Genomic DNA, 15410 nt, shown 5'->3' with positions numbered 1-15410 from the left:
TATATATATATATATATATATATATATATATATATATATATATATATATATATATATCTATATATATAAAAATAAGTTGTCTGTCTGTGTGTCTGTCTGTGGATCAGGTGACGTCATGTTTCTGTGTTGACTGACGTCATGAAATTAGTTGTCGTCATTTTTGCTTTGACGGTGACATCATTAACGGTATTTAAGACATTTGTTCACGGAAAAATGTTTAATTGTAAAATGACTGAAGAACCTACAATGGCAACAGCCGAGGAAGCTGCTCAAGGAGTTTATGCCAAAAAACTTGCTGCTGATAGAGAAAGTAAGAAAAGAAAGCGTTCCGAGGAATCACAAGAACAGCAAGAAAACAGGCTTGCGGCTAAAGAACGCAAAACCGCGCAGTTAGATGAAAATCCACCTGGACAGCGAGAGTCAAAACATATCAAAACTGAAAATGATAGCGATGATGATTGGGTTTGGGATTTTGACTTGGATAAGGTCATCAATGCCTACCAGATTTAAGTTAAAAAAACAAAGGTTCGTCGATATGTACTTCATAGTGACGCTGAAAAATAAAGAAGAAAAAGAAAACTGAAAAAAGAAAAAAGGTAAAAAACTAAAAAAAACTAAAAAGAAAAAACACTCAAAGAGAAATTACAGACCGGGACACAAATGACGACCGAGACAGAGGGAATATAAGTGACGACCGGGAACCTCAAAGAGAAATTACAGACTGGGACACCCGGACACAAATCACGACCGGGACACAGGGAATATAAATGACGACCGGGACACAGGGACACAACTACAACGGGGACGCCGGGGGCACAGGCGGGATATATAAATGACGACCGGGACACAGGGATTGTTTGAATAGAAATTACAGACTGGGACACCGGGACACAAATGACGACCGGGACACCGGGACACAGGGAATATAAATGACGACCGGGACACTCAAAGAGAAATTACAAACTGGGACACCGGGACACAAATGACGACCGGGACACAGGGAATATAAATGACGACCGGGACACAGGAACACATCATTAGAATAATGAGGTATAGATCTGAATACGGATTGTTTTTCCCATGGACAATTATATGTTGCATGTTCAAGAGTCAGTAAACCTGACAATCTATTTATATGCACAGACAATGGGACAGCGAAGAATGTTGTATATTCGCATGTTTTACGTAGTTAAAAACATATATTTATATCTATCTCTATTCACAGGTGGGACACAGGGACACAACTACAATGGCGCGTAACTAATATGGCGCGTAACGACTTACGCGCGCGGGGGGGCTTGAGGGGGCGCGAAGCGCCACACCAACTAGGTGTTGGGGTGGCGCGAAGCGCCACCCCAACAGTTAGTATATATATATATATATATATATATATATATATATATATATATATATATATATATATATATATATATATATATATATATATATATATATATATATATATATATATATATATATATATATATATATATATATATATATATATATATATATATATATATATATATATATATATATATATATATATATATATATATATATATGTATATATATATATACATATATATATATAAAGCAAAAGGGGGGGGGGTTAAAGCATAGCATATATTAAATGCGTAAACTAGCCATTGCTGTATCTAATATATGCTATGCTTTACCTCCCCCCCTCTTATGTGCAAATATATAGACCAAATTCGTCTAAACAAACCAAAGCAAAAAAAAATGACAAACTAAATACCTGAATAAAATATAGCTACAATTTATTTTGCAGCCAAACCAAAGCTAATTGTGTGGTATAAAGAAGTTACTTGACCAGTTTCTTGTGTCAGATTTGAATCAACCGCGATTGAAATTCTATGGTGTCTATTATATAACCAATAAGTACCATCCGCAGTTTTATAAACTAGAGAAAGTAACTTTTGTGATACACAAAGTATGAATGAAAAATAAAGTCTGACCGAAATATCGGCCGGCCGATATTATCGGGTCGATATTGGGGTTAGTATAATTATTGGATATTGGGAAAAATCTTTATTTAATGCCTTTTTATGTGCAATTTATTCAGAAGATGGCACCAGATTTCCTCGTAATTTGTGCTTGTCTCCATAGGCTAGTAGTTGCTACAGAGAACGAACTTACGGCTGCAAATTAAAATCTAGCTAAATAAATCCAGAGCAAAATTAACGAAAAGCAAAATTGACTTTGCAGACTGCGACTAACTTTCATGCTAAGATTTCAGTTGAAACAATTGTTTCAGAAATCTATGATGCAGTACATGTTGAATTTTAACCTAAATTTGAACTGATTGAAAAACATCTAAAACCATGCATGCACATGATTAATTTGTTTTAAAACTACGTGATATCAGAGCGCCAGATTCTGTATCTCGCTTATTTCGATTAGTACCCATGCCGGAAGGTACAAAAATGTTAATGGTGGATCCCATGGTAGTGGACCATACTGAAAACGAATATCGTAGGGCGCATGTTCGCCGTTGGGGCGTTTCTGAGATATAGGCCAAAAACACCAAATTTGGCCTATAATGGGTTTCGATGATTCTAAATTTTTTTACAGATAAGATTGGTCAAATCCAGCGTAATCTTACATCAATAGAAAGAAGAGACTTGGGGCTACACGAATATGATTTTTGTTTGTAAAAAACAATTAAAAATAGTAAACTTTTTACTGCAGTTTTAAAAAAGTCAGATTTTTGTCAACAAATTCCTAACAGAAAAGCTAAAAACTCGAAATTTTTTCAAGATATAAAATATTTTTTTTTTTATATATTAAAAAAGAAAGCCCGTTTAATTCCGAACACATTGAGCTAAGAATAAAAGTTTAAATTATTATATCTGGGGGGTCTGCAACTTTTTTAGCGAGTGTACCCGATAATATGAATTTTGTTTAGTAACCTGCTACCTAGCGGGAAGTTGATTGATAAGCTAAGCAGAAGAAATTGATCAGCAGAAGATGAAAAAGAAAAGTGAGTCAGGTAGGCCAAGATAAAAAAAAAAACAGTTACTTCAGGTTGATTCAACATGTGATTCTGACGCAAATACTGATTTGCTGATGGATGATAATGAAGAATATGACACAAATTTGGAAGATCAAAAAACAATTTTTAAAGAAATAGAATTTTTAAAAGCACCTTTGGTGTTGTAAAGTTGGCTGGAAAAATGAGTGTAAATTTTTTTTTGCAGAAGTAAAAGACTTAATGAAAGTAATTTACAAAATTAAATATCGCAAGAAACTAGGTGATACTGACTAATTTAGATTTATAAGGACTGATAAAAAGGCATGTTACATTGATCAATCAGATTTAGTATTGGAACTTCCAGTTCTAGTGAAAATGCTTGTCAAATGGAACATCTGTGATTTGAAATTGATTTTTAAATATTTAATCTAATATCTTGCTTTTCCTTCATGAAGCACCAAACAACCATGCAACAGTTAAAAAATCTCTCACGGCGACGGCGATCACGAACGTTCACGGCGATAAGTAAAGCTGTCGGATGTGAAGATACGGTGGTCACGCAAGATCTCTTCATTTATCAACTAGCACAGGGAGTGAAAAGTAAATACCCGGATGACTTCAAAAACGTAATCCTACGGATGGGAGGCTTCCACCTCCTGCTCAACTAGCTCGGCTACTACCAAGATATCAATGCCTACTGCATACTGTACGAAGTCTTGCTAGCCCTCTACTGGGAGTCCTTGGAAGAGTATTACTCCGAAGCACAAGAAGACTTATCCCGTCTGGACCAGCTGGGTAGTGCCATTGAGTTATTCAGGACTTCATTGGCAAACGGTGCTAACGCGCGAATTGCACTTCAGAAGGCAAACGATACCTTAATCACTTTGGCTCCCATAATGAATGCCTTCAAAACTCTTCGAAATGCGTCACCCACGTTTGCTTTCTGGCGGTAGTTCTTGGAAATACTTGAAATAGCGAAGAAATTCAATCATGCTGAACGAAACTGTGACTGGGAATCTCATTTGATAGCAACTACTCGGATTTTGCCATACTTGGTGGTGGCTGACCATCCTCAGTATACAAGATGTCTCATACAGTACCTATATGACATGCGAAGTTTACCACAAACCTTTCCTGATGTACACAGAAGGCTCATGAAAGGATACATCGCAGTGAAGAGAACGCACACCAGGTTTACGACCACCTGTTCCGACAAGATACTGGAATGTAGCGTGAACAAGGATGCAAAGACGACGGCCGGAATAATAGGAAAACAAATGGATGAGAGACAGACTGAAGCTTGGATTCTTACCTTACCGATTTCCACTGCCATCAGCAATGGTTTCCTGCAAGCAGTCAACTTATCCACAGAGACACGATATCACGAAGACAATCAGTCGACGACGACACGATCACAACTTTCACGAGATAGAGTTCGAGACATTTTCACTACATGTGGCAATCCGTTTAGCAGAGTGGACTTCGACCTAGTGAATATTGTGAAAGCAGAAGTTGTGGTCGATGAGAAGAATGTTTCTGATATTACTTGCGTAGCCACAAAAAGGAAAAGAGGTGGTTGAGGACTTTCTGTGCAACAGGAAAGACGATGTGAAAAATGTTGTACTCCGAACTTTCCCTTCAGAGAGAAAAACTCAGGAAGTGAATGGTGTCCCTAAAACCGATCTCCTGAGCTCTGAAGTAACAGCCTTAAAGAGAATCATTACTGCTCAGTTGAGCTACGGCGAAGAAAAGGAGAAAGCTGTTGCATAGATCCTCACAAAAGAGATTCTTCCTTTCCCTCCATCCATTTATGAACATCTTCTGCAACAATCAACCAAGACATCCTCTGGCTGAAAAATGAGGGCGGGGAACAAAGCTGTGCTGTTGAACTGGCTAAGAATAAAATGAGGACTTTCAGCTTGGCCGGCCACTTTGAAATCCAAAGAAACAACATCAGCTACAGTACACATCATTGACCTAATGTCCAAGATAAGGTCATATCGGCCTGCCAGGTTTGAAACAGTCAAATCCTTCGCGGAAAGATTGCTTCTATCATTGCTGAATTATCTTCCAGTGGGTATTCCTGATGTCCACATTGTCGCACATCGGTACAACGGGCTGTTTGGGAAGCTCACGGAGAGTTGATCTCTATGAAATAAGCATGCAGACTCCGACGAGGGAAAGGGAAAAACCTCCAGATTTCCACTCTTAGCACAATTGAAGAATGGGATGCCGTACTTGCAAGCTCAGCGTCTAAAAGCCGGCTCCTCGAAATTTTGTATGAAACCTGGGAGCAGATGAGTGATCAGCTGCCGAACGCACTCAACTTTTTTCTCTCAGGTGGTTCAAGGAGAGATTCAAGGTGTCTCTGGTCAAGCGTGGCTGATGTCCAACTTTACCAGAACACTATTACTACGAAGAATGCTTGTCCTCCAGCCACGAAGAGGCTGACCAACGCCTTATGACACATGCCAAGTACGCTAGCTGTTACGCTTGTAGCATCGTAGCATCGTTGTGCATGCCAACGACACAGACGTGGCAGTAGCCTGTGTTCATTTTTTTTGAAGAGCTTCAAGCTGAAGGACTTAGCGAACTTTTCTTGAAGTTCCCGACTTACATTATACCAGTACACGAGCCGGCGGATGGAGTCCACTTTTCCAAAGAGGAGCAGATTATGTTACCGTTCATGCACTGTCTGCCAGGTTGTGACACAACGAACTTTTTCTTCGGTGTCGGGAAAGCTTCTTTCTTAAACACCGCGGTGTTTCCAACTTTTGCCTCAAAAATAGTGTCTGTGACGGAGCAGATCAAGGATGCAGAAGGGAAGCTTTCAGTCGACGCTTTTAGAGAATTTTACAGCATATCAAAATTCCTAGTCATTGTAAACAATGCTATAAACAGGCCGGGTTCAATTCACTGGCCAGTGTAAGGGCTTACATTCGGTGCCAGAAACAAGATGTGAAAAGACTTCCACATTCTGACGACACCTTCGAGCCATGCATACGAAGAGCCATATTCGCTACATGGATAATCTTGTCGTCAGTACAAGCTTGGCCAAGCATTCCAGATCCACTTCTCCTTGGATGGAAGATGGCTGAAGGGGGAGTAGATGCGGTCGTCTCAAACTGTAAAGAAGCATCAAGCCTGGAATCTTACTGCAGATGCAAAAGTGGAGGATGCAGGAAAGACTGTAGCTGCTCAAAAATGAAAGGATGCTGCAGTTTATGCTCCCGCCGCGGAACGAGGAGGGTATGCAGGGAGTCTGACCTTGCCCCATCTGAATTCTCTGAAGAATAAAATGAGGAATATTTGTGAAAATTTTATTTGATACCTTTTACTTTTAATTACAACAGGTCCCTAATCAGTTACTATCACCCAATTTTACGGGCAGGCCGAGTAAGACAACTCCAATGCGCCGACTGAATCCATCTGTGAAGCAGAATTCTTTTATGTAGTAAATAGCTCAGTCGTATTACTGGCAAATCAGGTCCCAAAAAGGTAATTGCAGACGCCTTAGTACACCAGAAAAAATATTCGCCCATTCTAAAAAAAAAAAAAAATTTTTAGTCAACATTTTCTTTAAACCTATTTTTATTTTTAAGTAAAATTAAAAAAAAAATTAAACAGTTATGAAGTTTGAAGTATTCCTACCCTTTGAAGAAAAAACAAATATGTCCCTTTTCACGATACGGCTAGAGATCATTTCAGTGACACTACAAAAAAATCACAGACCTTTTAAAAACAAAAACAGTTAATATGTTTTTGGCTCAAATTGTACGGAATCGAATGCACTTTCTTTTCGAATATGAAAAAAAAAATTGTTACCTTGAAGAAATTTCGAGTTTTTAGCCTTTCTTTGAGATATTTGTTGAATTTTACAGCACTTATTTTGAAACTTCAGTAAATAGAGAAAAAAATTGTGTCTTTTTTTAATTTAAAAATCATATTTTGGTAGAGCTAGATCTCTTCTTTCGATTGATATAACATTACGCCAGATTCCTCAACCCAATAAGTCGTAAAAAAAAATCCTGAATCGTCATACTTAGTTATAGGCTAAATTTGGTGTTTTTGGCCTATATCTCAGAAACAACCCAACGGCGAACATGCGCCCTACGATATTCGTTTTCAGCATGGTCGACTACCCTAGGATCCGTCCTCAGCATTTTTGTACCTTCTGGCATGGGTGGGTGCACGATACAGAATCTGGCGCTCTGACTATGAATCAGCTTAAGCTCAAGCTAGACAAATCAAACAGTTCGTGGTAACGAACTGTAGTAAGGAGTGACCCGGCTCAATAGTAACCGAAAATCTAAAAAACGGAATTTTGATACCAATAGTTACATCAAAAGAATTGCATTTTCAAGCTGATTTTAAATATATAAGTTTCGTCATGTTTAGTCTTACCCACTAAAAGTTCAGAGCCTGAGACAATTTGCCTCATTTTTGAAAACAGGGGGAAACATCCACTAAGAGTCATTGAATTTTAACGAAAATCACACCATCACATTCAGCGTATCAGAGAACCCTACTGTAGAAGTTCCAAGATCCTATCTGCAAAAACATGGAATTTGTATTTTTTGCGAGAAGACAGATCATGGATTTGTGTTTTTTTGTTTGTTTGGTTTTTTTTGTTTTTTTCCTCAAGGGGTGATCATATTGATCCAGTAGTCCTAGAATCTCGCAATAGGGCTAATTCTAACGGAAATTAAAAGTTCCAGTGCCCTTTTTAAGCGACAAAAAATTGAAGGGCACCAAAGGCCCCTTCCCACGCACATTATCCCCCCAAAGTCACCTGATCAAAATTTTGATATTGCCATTCTGTTCAGCGTTGTCAAAAACCTAATAAATATGTCTTTGGTGACCACTTAATCGACAACAGTCCCCGGGGGAAGGGCTGCAAGTTCCAAACTTTGACCTTTGTTTACATATAGTAAAGGTCATTATGAAGTGTACAGACGTTTTGGGGGGCTTTTTCGCGCTGGCGTGGAGTTGGTACGGTAGGAGGGGGTTACATGGGATGATCTTTCGATGGAGGAATTTATCATGAGGAAAGAGAATTTCTATGAAGGGGGTGCAGGATTTTCTAGCATTATTAAAAAAAACACAAAGAATTTTTAATAATTTTTTTCAACTGGAAGTAATGAGCAACATTAAAACTTTAAACAAAAATAAAATATTATGTATATAAGGGGTTTGTGTCCTCCAAATTACCTTGCTCTTCACGCTAAATCATTTTTAGTAATTTCAATTAGTCTACGGCCTTTGTTACTCAAGGGCCATTCTTAAGGATTTGGGACAAAATTCAAACTTTAGTGTAAAGAACGGGGTATTGACGAGGGGACGAAACCGCTCATGTACGTTTCAAAAATATACAAATATAGAAGTTCGTTACGTAAGTTAATTTGTAAGGCATGTATGTTTATTACTAACAAAAACGTTCATAAAAAAAATCTTGTTGCATTTTTAAGCAACCAAAGATTAGAGGGCAACTAGGCCTCCTCCTCACCTCTTTTTTATCAAAACCGTCCGATCGAAACTATGACAAAGCCATTTAGCAAAAAAAATTAATATGCAAAATTCGTTTTAATTATTAATGTGCAGTGAAGCAAAATCAAAATATGCATTAATTCAAAGACGTTCAGAAATTAAATAAGAAAAAGAATTTTTTTAACTGCAAGTAAGGAGTGACATTGAAACTGAAAACGAACAGAAATTATTCTGTATATGAAAGGGCTTGTTCCCTCATCAACCCCTTGCTCTTTACGCTAAAGTTTTCTTTATTGTTTTAAGAAGTAGAGTTGTGGTTGAGGAGGGAACCATCCCTTTCATATACAGAATAATTGCTGTTAGTTTTAAGTTTTATTGTCACTCCTTACTTGCAGTTAAAAAAAATTCTCATTTAATAGAACAGGAAAGGAGAGGTGATTCTCTGTTGTTTAATGGTGCAGAGCAAATTCCTTCGCAGATTGTGAAGGACACCATGCAGCGTGTTTTGTTTGTCAAGATAGGTCTGACTGATTTTAAGGATTCAGACATGGTCAGTGTTGCAGCAATTTAGAGTTGTCAAATGATGCTCAAATACGAGATAAAGTTGCCCCTGTTCTTATCCAGTTTCGATTAAGAGAAATTGCTCACCATGTGTTTAAAGCGAAGAAGCAGCTTAATGGTTCAGGCTTATTTGTAGCTGAGAACCTTAGGAAACGTTAGCGCGATCTTCTGAGCGTTTCAAGAGATAAGTTTGGAAATCGTAGTGTGGGGTCTTATCAAGGCCGTATTTTTGTGTGTGCAAAACTGAGACTGTTCCATTCAGGTGTATCTGGTCAATTGAAGACCTTATGTAGTGTTTTCAATTTTTTTTTATTCATTCTTCAAGTGCTATTTGTTGTTCTCTTTTGGGAAAAATGATCAATGTCTGATCAAGATCCATTTAGTCTTCAGGATTATCTACGAAGAGGTATTGTCGACAATGATGATATACTGATTGTTGAGCTAAAGCCTATGAGTGAGAGTGATTATATTCGGTTGCCGTATAATATTGATATGACAATAACCCTCAGTTTTTAGAATTTAGGCTACTATTGAGCTGCGTCATTCCTTGCATACAGTCCCATACCATGAACTATTCAATTATCATAAAACCTGATCCCTACTTTCCTGAGAGAGCTCTTCACTTTTGTTTGGAAATTTTTTTCTCAGAATTTTTTGTTGAACTAATCCCAAAATATAGGCATAATATATGCTGTAGTATATGCTATAGTCTTTGTTTTTACATTTTTATTTTTTTTTTTAAATTTATTTATTATTATTATTAAGACGTACGAACAATTACTTCCCGTGGGATTGGTCTGGTACTGACATCTATAGTATATGAAACCAGTTCACCCCTTATGATCGAGAGTTCGTAGTTTGTATTATTAGTATTCCATGATCCCTTTGAATCTCCTTTCGTTTTATAATTCCTACTTTCTTTTCGGCTAGACCTACTCAATTTTGCATGTGAGGGCTCCTGAGGGTAGATGAATACAGTGGGGGGATTGTCCAGTAGGAAATTTCTAAGGGTATTTTCTGCTTGTCTGGGGGCATTTTCGGCTTTGGGGATTTTATGAGGGGGATTTGTCCTGGGGGAAATTTTGGTGGTTTAATTTTCCAGGTAAGATTTTCTAAGGCGGGATTAGCCTGACAATCGCAAAAGGCATGGTGTAGAATATCCTATAGTATTTATTTTTAACATCCATTTCTTGAAATGGATGCTAAAAAAATAACATTTTGCCTAGTATGGTATATAAGCTACCCAGTGCTGGTCTGAATAAGCTCGTTCAAGGTTTTGATGAGCTTCTACAATGTTTTTCTTCTTCAGGTTAGATATTACGTGTATGGTGGATTTGAAAAATAACCTTTTATGTATTAAAGGTGATAATTTTGATTTTTTTTACTATATGATTTCGAATGGTCTTAACTCCTTTGCTTGTGTTCCAACTCGTCTATACCTCAGCTACTTTGATTGATGATGTTTTAATTTGTTCTATTTACTTGAATCATAGTCGTGCAGATGTAGTTTTGCAAGCCAATCTCTCAGTAATGACTCAGTTAATATGTCTTAAAAAGTTTTTACAAGGTCAAAGAAAGTAAGGGTGCGTGCGCTTAGAAAATTCAATCTAAATATATTCGTCAAGGAATTGATATATGTCAGCTGGGACACTGTGTTAGAAATAAATGATGGTTCTTTTCTTGCTTACAATAAGTTGATATCTATTTTACAACCAATTTGTGATAAAATGTATCCCTTCCGAGTTGTGGATCAGAAGAAGAATGAACCAAAAAAACACGTAATAACTGACGACATTATAAGCGAAAGTAATAAAAGGAATTACCTATTGGAAGAAGCTAAAAGCGAAAAAGTTGCACTCTAATGAGAAGTTCAGTTAGCAGAAGCGTAATGCTAAGGCAAAGAGACAAATCATCAGTGAATTCATGGAAGAAAAAATCGCAATCATTCTCTTTGAATTAACATCAATGCTAAGTCTGTAAGTGATATAGGTGTTGTCGCCAATCCTATTAAAGGGATAAAGGATACGGCATTAGACTTTACAGGCCGTACCGGCGGTGCTGATCTCCGTTTCTTGGCCCTTCAGCCAGGAAGTGCAATGGTCAGCGCCAATCATATTGGTCAGTTTTATTCCAAAATACGGTTTTCAGTTCAGTAGAGTGCTAGAAATGATTAAGAAAATTTTCTTTCGGAACAATTTCTGGATGATCTAGGAGAAGGACTAGAGCCTCGTTTTGAAAAATACACAAGTTATGAGGTTATAACTACTGTTAAAAATATTAAATATAATTCTGCTGGGATTGATGGAGTTAATTAACGGACACTTAAAGCCACAATGATTTTTCTACTTCCTTCCCTGCTTCACATTATTAATATATTCTGGACAAAAAACACCTTCCCAGACGCCTTGAAACAGGCTAAAGTAATACCCCTGTTCAAAGGATGCTCGAAGTCAGATATGGAAAATTGGAGACCGATCTCAATATTGCTTTTCTTCTCCAAGATACTTGAGAAAATGGTCCATCGCAACCTGTATGCTCATCTTAAGAAGAAAGGCCTTTTAAGCAAGTCAAAGTTAGGTTTTTGGTTTTTGGAAAAAGCTGAAAGTCCCCTCGCAGCGTTCTTAATTTTTAAAAATGTTTTTAATATAGTGGATTTTAGTATTTTATTGTGAAGATTGGAATGTTTTGGTGTGCAAGCATCGTAAATAAAATGGCTTACAATTGTTTTAATGGTAGGCTTATTAATGTTAGGATTGAAGATTTTACTTCTGCACCGTTTCGTATAACCTGTTGGATTCCATGCTGTTGAAAATGCAATTAAGCAACTGAAATCTTCATCCATTGATATTGATGGTATTAGTGTAAATAATATAAATCCAAAGTGTGTTGTTCTTTTATTTCATTTGCAGTTGTTGTTCCAAATGTGTTTAACATCTTCTCTGGTTCCGGATAGCTTTCTTTGTAGAAATGTCACCTCAATTCTAAAGCGGGGAAAACTCCCTTCTCAATGTTCATCTTATCGCCCTATAACCACTACGTATAACTTGAGTAAATTCCTTGAATATATTTTAATTCCTCATTTAAATGAAAATATAAATTTCGGATCGAATCAATTCGGGTTTCAAGCTGGTATTGTTTGTCAACATGCACACCGTGTTCTTTCTTCCGCCCTTAAGAATAGCATGGCTGAGGGGTCGCCACTTTATATGTGTACTTTGGACCTTTCTAAAGCTTTTGACAATGTAGTTCACAGTGAAGGTTTTTTTTCGCTTTTTAATAATGGTGTAAATCTTTCAGTCATTTTTCTTCTTCGTTTTTGGTATGAGAATTCTTTCCTCCGAATTAAAAAATCTGGATCTCTGTTTGTCCGTTTACGTCGAGGTGTCAAGCAGGGAGGGGTTTTATCACCTAGTATATTCAGAATGTGCATTTCTGGTATTTTAGATGAAATTAGATCAAATTATTTTATTGGACTCTCAGATGTTTCTTATCTTGCTTATGCAGATGACCTTTTACTTTTGTGTAAAAATAAACAAGGTCTTTCGTTTATGGTCTCAAAAGTTTCACGTCTATTTCTAATATTGGTCTTTCTCTTAATGTTGAGAAATGCGCATTTCTAGTTTTTATGGTCCGACTTCCTCTAATGCTCCCTTAGCTTGTCGTGGTTTTTCAGTACCCTTTGTTTCCGCCTTTCGGTGGTTGGGTATTACTGTTACGAGTTCAATTTCTTGCCTACGGCAGTGCACTGTTCGTGATGTTCAAAAGAAAATTCAAATGGGCTATTCTAAGATAGTTGCTAATCGAGGGAAAAATAATAGACGTGCACTCGGTAGACTATATGCTACATTTTGTGATCATTCTGTCCTTTATCTTTTTGGTCTTTATCCCCTTCTAAAGAAAAAAGATGTTAATCAGATTCGGATTTTTTATTTCAGATATTGTAAATTTTTACTTTATCTCCCCCCTTGGTATAGCAATGGGAAGATAATTCGTAAGTTTGATGTCCCTAATATAAGTGCAAAGTTGGCCCTCATGCATGGAAGGTTGTTGGAATCAGCTTTTTATCGTTTATCGCCTCATCATCCTTTGGTCCGTCTGTTCGGTTAATCTCATTTTAGCGTAATGTTTTTTCTATTTGTAGTGTATTTTACTTGTAGTGTATTTAATTTTTTTTGCTTTTTGTTACTCCACAAGTGCCGTAACTTGTTATGATGTGGGTTGAAAATAAATTATTATATTATTATTATAAGGTTCGGCTGAACTTTGCTAGGTCCACATCTATTTTCGGTATACGTTGATATGATAACAGCTCTACCTGCCAAATTCTCGTCTGACCCCAGTTACTGTTTGACACTGCTTTAATATTTTCTAGTCGGTGTTTTACGTAGTTGAATTCTGAAGTTGAGCTGTCATTTATAAGGGTAGCTCTTGCTTTATTTTGGTTTGGATTTTCAAATGACCATGGGAAAAAGTGTCACCAGGAGATTGAATGAATCCCTAAGCGCATAGGTTGCATGCTAAATTGTTAATACCCTGACCAATAATCCCTTATGTTGGTGGTCTTTCCAAATAAAAGGCATTGGTTAAAGTTAAAATAAATACTAGGCTACCCAAATGACTACATGTACAATAAATTTCCTAATATATCCTACTTTTGCTTTAATGAAATTATATGCTGACCTTTGTAACATAAGCCAGTGTTGCAGAATAAGCTTTTTCAAGTCAGCTGAGTTTATGCAACTTGAGAATTGAATGAGAATTTTTCATTCTTCGTTTAAAACAAATTAACTTGCCCTAAATATCCCAAAAATTCTAAGATGGAGTAATTTCTTTAGAAGTGAAATTCCCGATCGCCTACCCCAAAATGTTTATAAAAACGGCTTATAAAAATCTTCATCTACGTAGAAAAAAAAAGTCTTATGAAACGTGAATATTGTGGGTAGACTCAACTAATAAAATTAAAAAAAAAAAAAAAAGTTTATTCAACTGAAAGTAAGGAGCGACATTAAAACTTAAAGCGAACAGAAATTACGGCGTATATGAAAGGGACTGCTTCCTCATCAACGCCCCGCTCTTTACGCTAAAGTTTGACTCTTTCTCTCAACTCTTCTTTTTAAAACAGTAAAAAACTTTAGCGTAAATAGTCAAACTAGTCAATAGATCTACTAGTTATACTTCCAGGATTCCCATGCCCTTATAGCCCCGGGGTAAGGATTGTAAATTATATATTTGCCCATTGTTTACATGCAGGATTCGGCCTTAGCAAAAGGGAAAATGTTTGAAAGTGGCTGTATTCGAAAAAGGCTAAAGGAATTAAGTTGAAACAATGCAAAATTTTGTAGGGTTTTATGCTAAATTAAAAGGCAATATGTGCATCCAGTTTATCAAAAATGAGAATCTACAGTATATTAAGAACGGCTTAGAAATTAAGTTGACACTTTCAGGATATTTTGAGGGGAATTTTAAATAGTGTTTGGTGGGCAACCAGCCCCCTCCCATGCCATTTTTAGTTGTCTTTCCTCCAAAAAAATTTGGTTGAAATTTTGAAATGGACATCTTATCCAAAATAGTCAAAAGCTCAAATAACTAGTCTGTGGTGATGACACTACCCTCCACAGATTTAGAAGGGGGTGCGAAACACATTAATACACACTATGTACGTGCTAGTTGTCAGAAAACCATATCAGTTGAAAGCTAGGGAGGTTGAAGTGAGACTGGAGGACAACTAGCCCTCTTCGCTCTTCTTGCCATTTTTAGGGGTCCCCTCTGGTCAATATTAATAAAAGTTTGGTGATTTTATTTTGCTCAAACTAGTCAAAAGGTCTAGTAGCTATATTTCGGGGAATGCTATACCCCTCATAACTCGGGGCAAGGATTGCAAATTATGCGACTTGGGAATTGTTTACATGTAGGATTTATCATCCGGAAAAGGGTAAATATTTGATTCTGGATATATCCGAAAAAGGCTAAGGGCACTAAGGTGAAACTTTGGCGAATAGGGGCATGTTTTAACAAATCAAAAGGCACTAGTAGCATCCAGTTTATAAAAAAGGAGGAGATGCAATATTTAAGAATGGCTGAGGGTATTAAGTTAAAACCCCCTGGACTTGTTTAAGGAGACGATGAAAAGTGGTTTGAGAAACGCTAATTCTCTCTAATGCCGTTTTTTACTTCCTTTCATCCAAAAAACCATTAGATAGAAATTTTGAAAATAAAATCTTGTTCAAATATTCAAAAGCTCTAAAAACTAAACAAATGGGGATAACATAACCCCCACAACCTTGGAGAAGGGTGCTAAATTCAATAAAACACACTGTGTATGTGCTGGTTGTCAGAAGGACGTATCATTGATACCTAAGGAATGACT

At 36.9% G+C, this 15410-nt stretch overlaps 1 long non-coding RNA gene across 1 annotated transcript in view; it reads right to left on the bottom strand.

The window, feature by feature from the left end:
• Positions 1-6307: 6307 nt before the first annotated feature.
• The window catches only part of LOC136033308 (uncharacterized), a 37558-nt gene continuing 28455 nt past the window's right edge, over positions 6308-15410 (bottom strand). The window contains exon 3 of the long non-coding RNA XR_010618902.1: positions 6308-6538. This is a non-coding gene — a long non-coding RNA (uncharacterized LOC136033308). The remainder of the gene's footprint in view (positions 6539-15410) is intronic.

This window comes from Artemia franciscana, chromosome 11, assembly GCF_032884065.1.
Source record: "Artemia franciscana chromosome 11, ASM3288406v1, whole genome shotgun sequence".
Lineage (NCBI taxonomy): Eukaryota > Metazoa > Arthropoda > Branchiopoda > Anostraca > Artemiidae > Artemia > Artemia franciscana.
The sequence above is the reverse complement of the archived record's forward strand: the minus strand, read 5'-3'. Positions and strand labels throughout refer to the sequence as shown.